Source organism: Malania oleifera, chromosome 9, assembly GCF_029873635.1.
Source record: "Malania oleifera isolate guangnan ecotype guangnan chromosome 9, ASM2987363v1, whole genome shotgun sequence".
NCBI classification, from domain to species: domain Eukaryota; kingdom Viridiplantae; phylum Streptophyta; class Magnoliopsida; order Santalales; family Ximeniaceae; genus Malania; species Malania oleifera.
The window spans coordinates 84,814,274-84,827,151 of record NC_080425.1 but is presented as its reverse complement, the minus strand read 5'-3'; the positions used below and the strand labels follow the sequence as shown (position 1 = coordinate 84,827,151).

Genomic DNA, 12,878 nt, shown 5'->3' with positions numbered 1-12,878 from the left:
GGCGAAACTTGGTATGAGTAATATGGGTTATAAACTTGTTGCAGATGTGCATCATAGAACTAGAGAGTTTAATGTAGGTGATAATGTCATGGTTCACATAAGACTTTAATGCTAGCCTAGATATTCATTTAAAAACTCAATGCTCATGCCATTGGCCCTTTTCTCATCCCTACGAAACTAGGACCTAATTACTCGATGTACCTGCTCATATAACCATTAGTCTACTTTTTTAATATAGAGGATTTGACACCTTACTGAGGTACTTTTGAGCCTCTTGGTTTGCCATTTGGTGCTTATTTAGGTTTAGCAGTTTCTCAGCCTCCCTCTGTTTCTCAATCACATGAAACAGTGGAGTGTATCCTAGATGATGAGTTCATGAATCTCCTCATGATGGATTTCATTGCTTCTTGGTTTGGTGGAGGGGTCATCACGAGTCGGATACTACGTGGCTTGCCAAGGATGATGTCCGTGATAGGCTGATAGTGCTCCTGACTTGCTGATGTGATATTTATAGCCTGTAGTTCCTTTAAGGTGGTGGAGAATAGAGGACCATCTACATCCCATAGACCGACCATTTGGCACAAGTATTTTAGGTGTAGGTTTAAGAAGGTTTAGGAAATAGTGTTTTTATGATTACTTTTTGCATTATTTAGTGACTTCCTTTAGTATTTCGTAATTATGTGTTTAGTTGGGTTATTTTTGTAAATATGTGTTTGTTGTAGTAGTGGTTTAAGTGCTGGACATGCAAGTTGATGTACGGTTATTGCTCTGAATCAGATTGCTGTAGTTTCTCTCCCTCTCTCTCTCTCTCTCTCTCTCTCCTGCAGGCTTCTTCTTTCTTCTTCTCTCAATTCTCTATGTCAAATTTCTGTTACTTGTCCTACATTACCATGTCTTCATCTACAAGGCCCTAAATTCGTTAGGAATATGCAACAACAACAACAAAACCAAGTCTTAGTCCCACTAGGTGGGTAAATTCGTTAGGGATATACATTTTAAAATTCAGTTTTATTGATTATATGGTTTTGTCATGCATTTTTATTGATTGAGACCTTCCTTTCCTTCTCCCAATCACGAACATAGAAGGGCACAGATACATGAATGACTGGCTCAGTGTCACAGGCTGAACACTTCACACCTTGTGAAGGGCCATGCGGCACTAGCTAAAATACTTTTTCTTAACTAGTTAACCGAAGTACACTGCAGTTTACCACAAAATCACATTGACAACAGTTGAATTAAAAGTAAGCGGAAGCAGTAAGCAATTCATTGAAGTCACAAATTTCATTAACACCACCTCTGTGAGCAACGTGTGATTAGCCAGCGAGGCAAGTAGGCTAAACACATTTACAAAACCTAGTGAGTTTTACAAGACTGATGAACACTCACCCTCCCATTCTACACTAAGGCATTGCCACTGATACACTCAATTAACAAAACCTCTTATAATATTCACATGATGGTGACCCATTCCATGCACACAAGACAAACAGTCACAAGCAAGCATAATGCTCTGAGCAAGCCTGGCTTGTGACACTAGGCCTAGGCCTAGGCCGCAGGCAGATCATCAAGGATGGTCAGGCCAAGCTAAAATTGGTACTGGCCTCGGCTAACCAATTTCCAGTCAGCATAATTATTATCCTCTTGATAGACATGGTTCCAGTCCTGCCTGTGAAGTTCCCTGTGCTTCCTAACTACCCCAGACAGAGGGTGGGAGTTGTGGACCATGCTTTGAGAATATTTCAATGATCAAGTGTCTTGAGTGGTTGCACCAGGGCTCCAAGATAAAGTGAACACTCACAGGACAAATTTCTGCCTTATCTTTATGTTGGACTCCAAGATTTAGTGCAAAGCCATTGCTTTAATTGTTGTTTCTGATTGAGCTACTTCTCTTGCCAAGCCAAGGTTTCCTTGGTTGTTATTCCATTGTTGACGTTATTCTGCATTCTGTTTAATTTACAAAGTCTCATAAACATTGTATCAGGGAGTGAGTTTTACGTATTTCAGGCAGCAGTTATGAAACTCAATAGATGCTATTTTTTTTTTCATAGATTGTGCATAATTATGGATTACCCCCCAAAATTTGTGACTCAGTTTCTACTTGGGTACTGAACTTCTTTCTGTTCCAATGTTAACAATTCCAATACATCCCTTTTGTCTGATGTCCAAGAAACATAATAACATAAAGATATGGCAGCTGACTTCTAGATGGCTCTGGCCCCAGAACCTCAGTTTCTCTTATTTCCTTTCCCTTCTTCTTCCGATTTTCATCTTTTGTCATCAGTGACAGCTGTTGTTAAGAGGTGAATGGTGTTAGCTGAGCAAAAATAATGAAGCAGAGCAGCAAAATATGTGATGTTAGTCTCAAAGGATCAGGGAACCCTGCAATAAACTCATGATACCACCACCAGGGCAGATTATGGATAGTTTGTCGATACCAACTTAGATTTTATGCAGAAGAGAAGACAGCCGTCTATGAACCACAGATGAATGATGGATCATAAGATTTGTAACTATGTGTATCCTAAGTGCCTTTATAATGATTATCGCCTTGAGTTTCTGGACAGGACTGCAAGAATCATTCACTGGATGAACTACCCAAACCAGGGAGATCTTCTCTACTCTTGGCTTAACTCAATCCGTGTACTGAACCAGTGAAAGCCAGACTTCTATTTCTTTCAACATTTCCTAACTCCATCTGGAATATGGGCAAAATGTGATTTTTGAGCTTATATCTTCCAAAGATACCAATCTTCACCAGAATGAGGGCTTCAATCCTGAGAACCTCAATGTTATTGGGTGACTCACAATCTCTCAAATTCTTGAAGACTAGTTTCGAGATGTGGTTATTTATGGCGTTTTTGATAAGAGTAATCCAAGTACCCCACTGCAAAATAAGGGTCCCTAAAGTATCGTAAGAAGGCTGATTTGGGAAATAATCTGTTGGGATATTTCCTTTTTTGGGTCTCATAGTTGGTAATGTTAGAGCTGTTATCAATGGAGCTGAATATGCTAGACCTGTGTGACAGTCCTCATCTTGGGAAGATGACTGCAAGTATGCTCTGCACTTCTCGGAAAAATATAAAAGAGGTGATGGAATTTTGGGGAATTATTGTTTTGGCAGGTGCTTGAAATGATGAAGTTAATTATTATGGGATCATTTTGAGGGGAATGGTTTGAATAGATGGCTGCGGTGCAGTGAAACAGCTGCTTTAGGAGCTTTTACGGCATTTTGATGGAAAGAAATAGCCGAATTTTCAGAGCTAAGAAGGAATCTTTGAAGATTGCTAAAGAGATCTGATGATGTGAACCTTGGTTTGCTGGTTTCCAAGAAGAATGTGCTGGCAGAGTTGCTCAGGATGATACGTTGCTAGCCATTGTGCTTCTCTACTAGACCTCATCATTATGCTTCATCATGTTCCTTCGTGTGATTGGTGGGAAAGAGAGTTGGGGGGGGAGGGGGTTGGAATAGATGGTTTGAGCATGCTCTCTGGCTTCTCTTTCTTATCAGTTTTATTTTTAACTCATTAATTCTACTCGGTTCTTTATATTGTTCAGAAATCTCTGTGGAAGGGGAGATTGGTGGGGTTAGGATCAGTCAAGACGGTGGAAATATGCCAAGGACATTAGGGTTTTGGTGAAGTCCTCTACCAATTGATCATCTCTCTCATAGTAAGAAATCAAGAATTTTTTTAGGGATATTTTGACCTAAGCATCATCTTTGTCAAGCTACCGGAGAAGACCCATCCATTTGCAAGGTAATTCAGATCAGAGCTTTGCTAAACTAGAATGTACATTTTTCTCTCTATTTGTATTTCTTTTTTTATTTCACATGCTTTTTTCTTATTATACCTAGTGCTTTTTCTGTCTTGTATTTTTTTCTTACATCATAACAAATACTCTTTTCATAATAATTTTTCACTCCTTCAAATTGTTTAGTAAAATAATTCCCTTTTTGACTTGTCAGTTTTTGGGTAACTGGTTATAAACATTTGACGGCATGTTGTGAATCCTTCAACCATATAGCTTTGTAATTTTTAAATCTAAATTCTGAGCAGCTTCATCTATTCAGCATATGCCTGAATCGTTCCTGATGTCTGTCTGCACCAGATCTGATGGTGCATCAGTTTCTGCCCCTCTTACCGAAAAGTTGGCACTTCTTGTTTGTTCATCTTTATGATCTTGCAGCAAGTTGGCACTTTTTGTTTGTTCATGTTTATGATTTTGCTGCAAGTTGGCACCTTTTGTTTGTTCATGTTTATGATTTTGCGGCTGGTGCCATTTTAGCGTCATTAGATAAGAGTTCTTGTTATTTAGTGCAATCTTCTGCTGCATTAACTTTTAATCTTTATTCCACATGGATGTAACTAGAGTAAGGAATAGAATTATAAAAATCAAGATGGTATTAGGACAAGAGATAATAAATATCATTAGTGTTTATGCTCCTCAAGTTGGCTTAGCAGAAAATCTTGAGACAATTTTAGAAAGGTATGGATAGTATTATACAAGGCATACCAGGGACTGAAAAAATATTTATAGGAGGAGATCTGAATGGACACGTTGGAAGCGATAATAAAAATTATGAGAAGATACATAGAGGATATGGATATGGAGACAAAAATGACTTTGGGGAGATGATCTTAAACTTTGTTATGTCATATGATTTTAGTATAATGAATACTTACTTTAAGAAGAGAGAAGAACACTTAATAACCTTTAAAGGTGAACAAAATAGAAGTCAAATAAATTTATTTATTTTTAATTAGAAGGGTAGTGTCACGCCCTGAACCCGGAAACGGGACCTGGAGGTGAATTAAGTAACCTAACCTGTCTTTGTATCAATATAAAACATACATGATACCATATACAAGAGGGTTCGATCCCGTGGGGTAACGGATGCCCTATATACATACATACACATGTCCATACTCATCAATATACGCAGCGAAATACGGTCTTTCTTTACATCAAATTGTACCATACCAGAGTCTATACCATATAGGGTTAAACATACCTACATATACTATACATACCACAAGTGTCTACAAAATCCATCAGGACAACCCGGTTACAAAATTCGTACCTATCAGGTACTAACAGTAGCTAAACACACCCCCCGCTTTCGGATGCTAGGATGTTAGTTTTGGCTACCCGAAAGACCTGAAAAATATTTGTATATATTCGGGGTGAGACACCTCTCAGTAAGGGTGTGACATACCAGTGTCATTTTCATACTTCATAACACATACATACGATACAGTAAGAAACACATACGTACAGTTTCAAAACACGTTCCATACAATTCCATATAGTTCCAGTATTTTCACAAAATCATTCCAGTTCATATGATACTCAAATACATACATACATATGGTCAGTGTCGTCACACTACTCACAACTGCACAAGTCACCTAGTCTCACAGCGGTTACGTTCCAACACATTAAACTACGAAGGTTTCCGACTCAGGCCCAATAGTGAATCCATTGCTACATATGCAACTACACAAGGTCACCTGATCTAACCTCGATTACGTTACCATGTGCAAACTACGCTGCGTCAACCCAGGCCCACTGTGGTCCGTTGCTACATTCGGTGACCAGCCGAATCATACTGGTGATATTTCGCATCCCGCATATAGAGCCGGCCACTCTTGGTGATATTTCGCACCCCGGATATAGAGCCGGTCACTCTTGCCCACGGTAGTTAACCGTTACAGGGCACAGCGTACAATAGTTAGCCGCCCCTAGCTGTTATAGCGTACGGTAGTTAGCCACCCCTAGCCGTTTTGACGTACGGTAGTTAGCCGCCCCTAGCCGATTTTCACAAAAGCTGGAATCACTTTGGAACTCGCGTCCCTATACATTTCAGCGTACGGTAATAAGCCGCCACATAGCTGTTTTCACAAATATCTGGAACAACATACATACATACACACGTACCACACTTATTTGGTTTACGGCAAATCATATCGTTTACAATTTCAAGTACACAGTTTATGCAAATATGAATTACGGTCACCTCAATAATACAGTTTAAACAACATAAATGATTTTCCAATCAAATAAGAGATGATACCCGAAATCCCCATTTTTTTCGAAAACTGTAACCCGAAATCCCGTGTTTTTACCCGATAGATTTTCCCAAATAAGTAGTCAAAACATACATACGATCGTAACCTACAGGCTTGCCGATCCTAATTTCGAAAATGAACTGATATAAACAGAATCCCCTTACCTCAACCCGAAACCAAACCACGAACTCTACGGCTCGTAAACTACGAACCGAGACTCCGAAATCTACAAACCACAATACTAAACATGCTTATAATCCATACTACTACACATATACCGAATCAGAAATGAAAACCAAGCCTTACCTTGATTTTGGCCCGAAACCTGAAAATTTCCAAAATGAGATTCCAATCCATAGAAGTTGTAGAGAATCCTTCCACGATCCTCGTGGTAACCTCGGATTTCTGATTCTATCAACGATTGGCGAGGGAATCTAGAGAGAGAGAGAGTAGAGAGAGTTTAGAGAGAGAGAGAGAGAAAAAAAAACTTAGTGAAGAAGAAACCCAATATCCTTTTTCATAAGCCTTTGACCTGCCCGATTTTCGTCGACGAAAAGTACCTTCGTCGACGAAAAATCGAGGATTTCATCGCGGATGTCGATAGCCTCATCGACGAAGTCTAATATTTAAAATTTTCCAGACCTCTCGGCTTCTCTTTGTCGACGAACCTCTGAATTTCGTCGACGAAATCTGCAGAAATCCATTTATATTTTTCGGTTCTTACAGGTAGATCGTTTATCATACAAGGATTGTAAAGTTATTTCAAGTGAAAGTCTAACCACCCAACATAGAGTCTTATATGTATTAAAAAATAGAAGAAAATGGATAAAATAAACCAATGTAGGAGAAGAACTAGATGATGAGACCTAAAAGGAAAAAATATAATAAAATTTAAAGATAAAATGATCATAGATGGGATTGGACTTTTGAGGATGAGATAGATACAAATACTCTTTGGAATAAATTGGCTAGTTCTATTAAAAAAAATAGCAAAAATATTTTAGGTGAATCAAGGGGAAGATTCTTGAATAGCAAAGAAAGTTGGTAGAAAGATAAAGATGTATAAAAAATCTTAAAAACAAAAAAAATTTTGGTATAAAACGAGACAAAAATGTAGAAACAAAGATAACTTTGAAAAATATGAGGTAAGAAAAAATGCAAAAAATGGCTGTTAATGAAACTAAATATAGATCATTTAATAGTTTGTATGATAGATTAGGTACAAAAGGAGAAAGAGATATATTTAAACTTGCTAAAGTTAGAGAAAGGAAGAGTAAGGACTTAAGAAATATAAAATGTATAAAAAGTGAGGATAATATTGTCTTGGTTAAGGACGAATATATTAAAGAAAGATGACAAAGTTACTTTAGTAAGTTGTTTAACGGAAACCAAATGGAAGGTTTAAACTTAGAATTGTCAAATGAAGAAAAGACTAAAAATATAAGATTTATTCACAAAATTAGAGTTATGAAGTTAAGTTTGCACTAAAAAAAGATGAAAAATGGAAAACTATAGGATTGGATAACATCTCGATTGAAATTTGGAAATAGTTAGGTGATAATGGAATTATATGGTTAATTAATTTATTTAACACAATTATAAAAACAAAGAAAATGTTAGATGAATGAAGGAAAAACACTTTAATACATATATACAAAAATAAAGGAGATATTCAAAATTGTAATAACTATAGTAGAATTAAACTTATGAGTCATACGATGAAACTATGAGAAAAAGTAGCTAAACAAATATTAAGATTAGAAACGAAGATCTTAAAAAATCAATTTGTTTTTATGCTTGGAAGATCTACCACTAAAACTATTTATCTTTTGAGAAGATTAATGAAAAAGTTTAGGAAAAAGAAGAGGAACTTGCATATGATATTTATTGACCTTGAGAAAGTATATGATAGGATACCTAGGGAAGTTCTATGGTGGGTTTTAGAAAAAAAGGTTATTTGTTGTAGGTATATCGATGTTATTAAGGATATGTACGATGGAGTAATGACTATAGATGAAAAAACTAGAGAATTTCCAATTACCATAAGTGTACATCAAGAATCTGCTTTGAGTTCTTATCTTTTTGTTTTAGCGATGGACCAATTAACCAAAAGTATTCGAAAGGAGGTTTCATAATATATGTTGTTTGCAGATGATATTGTATTAATTGATGAAACTAGGGACGAAGTAGAGGTTGAGTTAGAATTATGGAGAGAAATTTTGAAATCTAGAGACTTTAGGATAAGTAGAAATAAAACAGAATATATAAAATGCAATTTTAGTAATGATAGGAGGAATATTGGAGACAAAAAAGTTAAACTTGATAATGAAAAAATAAATAGTGCTTATAAATTTCGATATGTTAGATCTATTATGTAAGCAGGATGAGAAATTGAAGATAATGTAATGCATAGAATTAAAGCAGATTGGGTAAAATAGAGAAGTGTTTCAAGTGTGCTATTTGATCGTAAAATACCCTTAAAATTAAAAGGGAAGTTTTATAGGACAAATATAAGACTAACTATGCTATATGGATCAGAATGTTGAGCGACAAAGAAACATAATATCCAAAAAGTAAAAGTTGCCGAGATGAAAATGCTTAGATGGATGAGTGGTATAATATTGAATGATAAATAAAGGAATGAACATATTCCTGATAACTTAGGTGTAACTCTTATAGAAGATAAGATAAGAAAAAAACGACTCAGATGGTATAAACACTTATAACGTAGGTCTTATAGCACATCTATGAGGAAAAGTGACTTTGTTACTGAGAGAGACAATAGAAGAGATAGAGGTAAACCTAAAATAACTTAAAAGGAGATAGTAAATAAGGATTTAATATCCTTGAATCTATTAAAAGAAATGGTCTATGATTGTATAAATTGACAGAAAAAGAATTACCCCAATTAGTGGGACTAAGGGTTGGTTTTGTTTATTTATTTGTTATAAGATATTATGTTGTGCTACAATTCTTCAAGGTTTTCGAATGAATAATTGAGTTGTTCCTTTTACTAATTATTTTTTCCCTTCTTTAGTGTTAGTTGATGATTTGATTCACAATGAGCTATAAAATAATAAACTTTGCAAGTGTGGTGATTCTTATTTTTTTATTTTTTCTCTTTGAGGGAATTTTTTTTTTCTTTAAATACAATTCTATGAAATATAAATTTCTATATCATAATTCTTTTAGATTTCGTTTCATTGTTGTCTTTATAATAAGTGGCATTTAAAAATAATAGGGTACCATATGAGTATTTTTAAACATATTTTAAATTAAAAATATAAATATTTTAATTAATAACTTTATTAATCATTATTTTATTTTTTTATAATTAAAATTTAAATATCTATTATTCAAAAAAATAATATAAAGATTATTTTTTAATTAATAATAATTTTGTTATTAATATACATTTATAACATACTACAATCATATTAAATTATGATAAAATATTATTAATTAAATTTAAAATTTTAACATTTAATGTTAATAAAGTACTTCTTGTTCAATCCAAAATTGCATTATGATAATTATATGCATTTTTAAATGATAATTATATTAATTTTAAAATTTAATTTCCTATCAACTAAAATAATATAATATCATTTATTAATTAAAACAACTTTATTATTAATGTATATTTATAACATATGATTATTACGTTAATATATGTTAAAAATAGTATTAATAACTAAACTAAATCTTAATTTAACTAACGTTAAGTTATTTTTATTCATTCTAGAATTTAATAACATTTTTATTAATAATTACTAAGTTATAATGCATAATAAAATAATATATAATTTATTTTTAGGTAGTAATTTAATTAATAATTATGTTATCTGTTATTTTAATTACTATTCATATATTTTTAAAGAATAGTATAATATTATTTTTTTTATTAACAATAATCTTGCTCTTAATTTATATTTATAACACATGTTTATCATATTAATGTGTTAGGTAGTAATTTAATTATTAATTATGTTACCTGTTATTTTAATTACTATCCATATATTTTTAAAGTAAGAATAGTATAATATTATTTTTTTATTGACAATAATCTTGCTCTTACTTTATATTTATAACACATGATTATCATATTAAAATAATATTATTAATAGAATTAGTATTTTTCATTTTTGATATTAATTTAGATAAATACATAGTTCTGCATTTTAGAGTTGAATTATGTTTCATTAACAATTAATATTATAATATACATAAAAATAACACTGAATTCTACGTGACGAGAGTTCGCATGTGGCAAGTAGTGTTGTTAAGAAACCAAGACTTGCTAGCAGCATCTTGCAAATTGATTGCATTGTGCTTTCCATCTACCTCATTAGTGGTAATTCTCTTTATTTTAGGGCTTGTCAATGCATGTATTTGGGATTTTGGGAGCTTCTCATTTTGTAGAGGCAATGCATTGCTGCAAACTCAGCCTAATGTCAAGGGTCCATGCCACTAAAATATTGTCCCGAAAGAGAAAGTGACAAGTCTACAAAATTCTTTTTTGGAAAACTTCTGTTTTTATTTTTATTCCTCTTATTGTGCTTTAGAATTTGTTTTTCTTTTCAAATTAGAAAAGAAGCAACAATACATTAGCTGCCTCAACCTAATTTTGTAATCAAAATTTGGCGATGCTTGTCCCAACCCAGATTTCTTTTCTGCTTTTCAATCAAAAAACAGTAAAAACTTTTGATAGAAGCAGAAAACTAAAATCAGACATCAAAGACAACGAATTGCAACCCAAGAAACTGATGATGAGGAAGAAGAACCAACAACATAATAAATCAACAAATTACTGAAAAAGATAGCCAAAAGAGTCCCAATATTACTTTCGGATTTTATTATTATTATTATTATTATAAAGAGAAGATCAATGTATAAAATATATAATAGATTAAATGATTGATAAATAAAATTTTAATTTTACATATTAGTATTAATTTTTTTCTTAGTTTTTAATTACAGGATTAATCTATTATACAAAACAAAGTTGCACATCAGATCATTAGAAGGATTAAGCAAATAAATAAAATAATAGTAATAAGAATAATAGGAAATGTATACAAAACTCATCAGGAATACAAAAACAAAATGTTCTTCAGCATACTAGACCAGCTTCATGAATGGAAATAAATAAAAGACCATCTCAGCGAGTCTGAAGAGCAAAAGATGAATTAATTTATGAGCAGGTTAACACCATCATTGCCATCGCAAGGAGGTTGCCTGAATAACTGCTCAAAACTCAATGAATAGAAACACAGTAAATAAAATGCAAGTTCAACAAACAAGGGGTAGGTGACAGTTCTTCATGCCCTAGCAAGTTGAAACCTGAGTTTGAGTCAACCAGGCCATTTTAGTTTAATAGATATGATGTCAAAGCCTAACTACACGACTGCAAGGTCTGCACCCTGGATAAAATCAAGGTAAAACACAATCACCTTGGACAGATTCTAAAATTTTAAACAGACCCCTCTGAAATTTCAAGAACTTTTTACCTAACTCTATTGAGATTTGTCACAAAAAGAAAAAATAGTGTTTCTTTCCAAAAATCAAGAGATATCAATTAATTTAGAGGGGAGACAATGGTGTGTGCTAATTGCAAGATTACGAACGTTCTTGGAAAAGCAATAAATGAAAAAATCAATTGTGTTTTAAAAAACAAGTTCAAGATGAATTTGGAAACATAAATAGAAAGCAGAAACACAGAATATTTGTAATTACGTAGAGACAGAGAGCAGCAGCAGCAGGCCTCAGTATTGCAGAATAACAGCAAGGCTTCAAAGCCATTCAGTCCCGAAAGATGGTGTTTTGACAATTGCTATCATCACAGGCCAATGATTGTATGCCGCTTTGGTGTAATGCAGCGAAAATAAGACAAATCATGAAAAATGTTATTCTAGTGGGAGAAATGTTTGCCTCATGGCAAGTCCCAGGCGGTCAATGCAGCGACGCCGCTCCGCAAGGCGATGGAATATGAGGCTGCCCATCAACGGAGGAGCTTCCTGGAGGAAGGACCATCGACGTCGACGAGCTTTTCTTTGCGACTTTCATTTAGGATCCACAAACACAGATTGTTTGACCCAAAAATAAATAATGTAAGATAGTACTTACAACGTAAGTCGCGGAGGGACTTCGATTTTGATTTAACATTAAAATAAAACAACAATGGATGCCTGACGATCGGGCATCGAATCGATCGTCTACGGATCTTTGGATCGGGTAGAAGAAAAACATCCAGATCCTTTAGTTAAAGGGAAAGAAAAAGGAAGAGGAATAGAAGAGGATATCTTAGCGAAACAACCAAAAACCTAACCCTAAAGGGTGAAGGAAGACGAATGGCTGATACTACAGCTAAGAGACGATTCTCCAGGGGAGTTTCAAAACCCTAACCCTAATTTAATCGCCGTCTCATACAGTTCTTAGATTATGCGTATCGAAGGCGGGCGATGGTTATTTATAGAGCGGTGCCTTTAATGTGGACCGTTGGATGCTCATCGTACGGATGAAAGCACAAAAGGATCGGAACACTTTTTATATTTAAATTTTAAAAAAATTGAAAAAATTTTACAAAGTTTTTAGTACGTCTTTTACATGTTGTTTTGAGACCAAAAATTCATGAAAATTTGAATTTTGTGCATCCTTTGTCGTATATTTGATAATCAAAAGACATTTTTTTTAGATTTAATTTTATAAAAAAAAATTAAAAGTTTGTACGAAGAAGTGAAAATTTTTTTTTCAAAAATCTCATTAACTTCATTTGAAATTTGATTTTTCATATGCTTGTACACTTGA

At 33.8% G+C, this 12,878-nt stretch overlaps 2 non-coding genes across 2 annotated transcripts; both read right to left on the bottom strand.

The window, feature by feature from the left end:
• Positions 1-11,176: 11,176 nt before the first annotated feature.
• LOC131165163 (small nucleolar RNA snoR77) lies at positions 11,177-11,311 on the bottom strand. Its single transcript, XR_009139483.1, has one exon. It is a non-coding gene; the product is annotated as a small nucleolar RNA snoR77 (small nucleolar RNA).
• Positions 11,312-11,831: 520 nt separating this feature from the next.
• LOC131165174 (small nucleolar RNA SNORD96 family) lies at positions 11,832-11,920 on the bottom strand. The gene has a single exon (XR_009139492.1). It is a non-coding gene; the product is annotated as a small nucleolar RNA SNORD96 family (small nucleolar RNA).
• Positions 11,921-12,878: the final 958 nt, after the last annotated feature.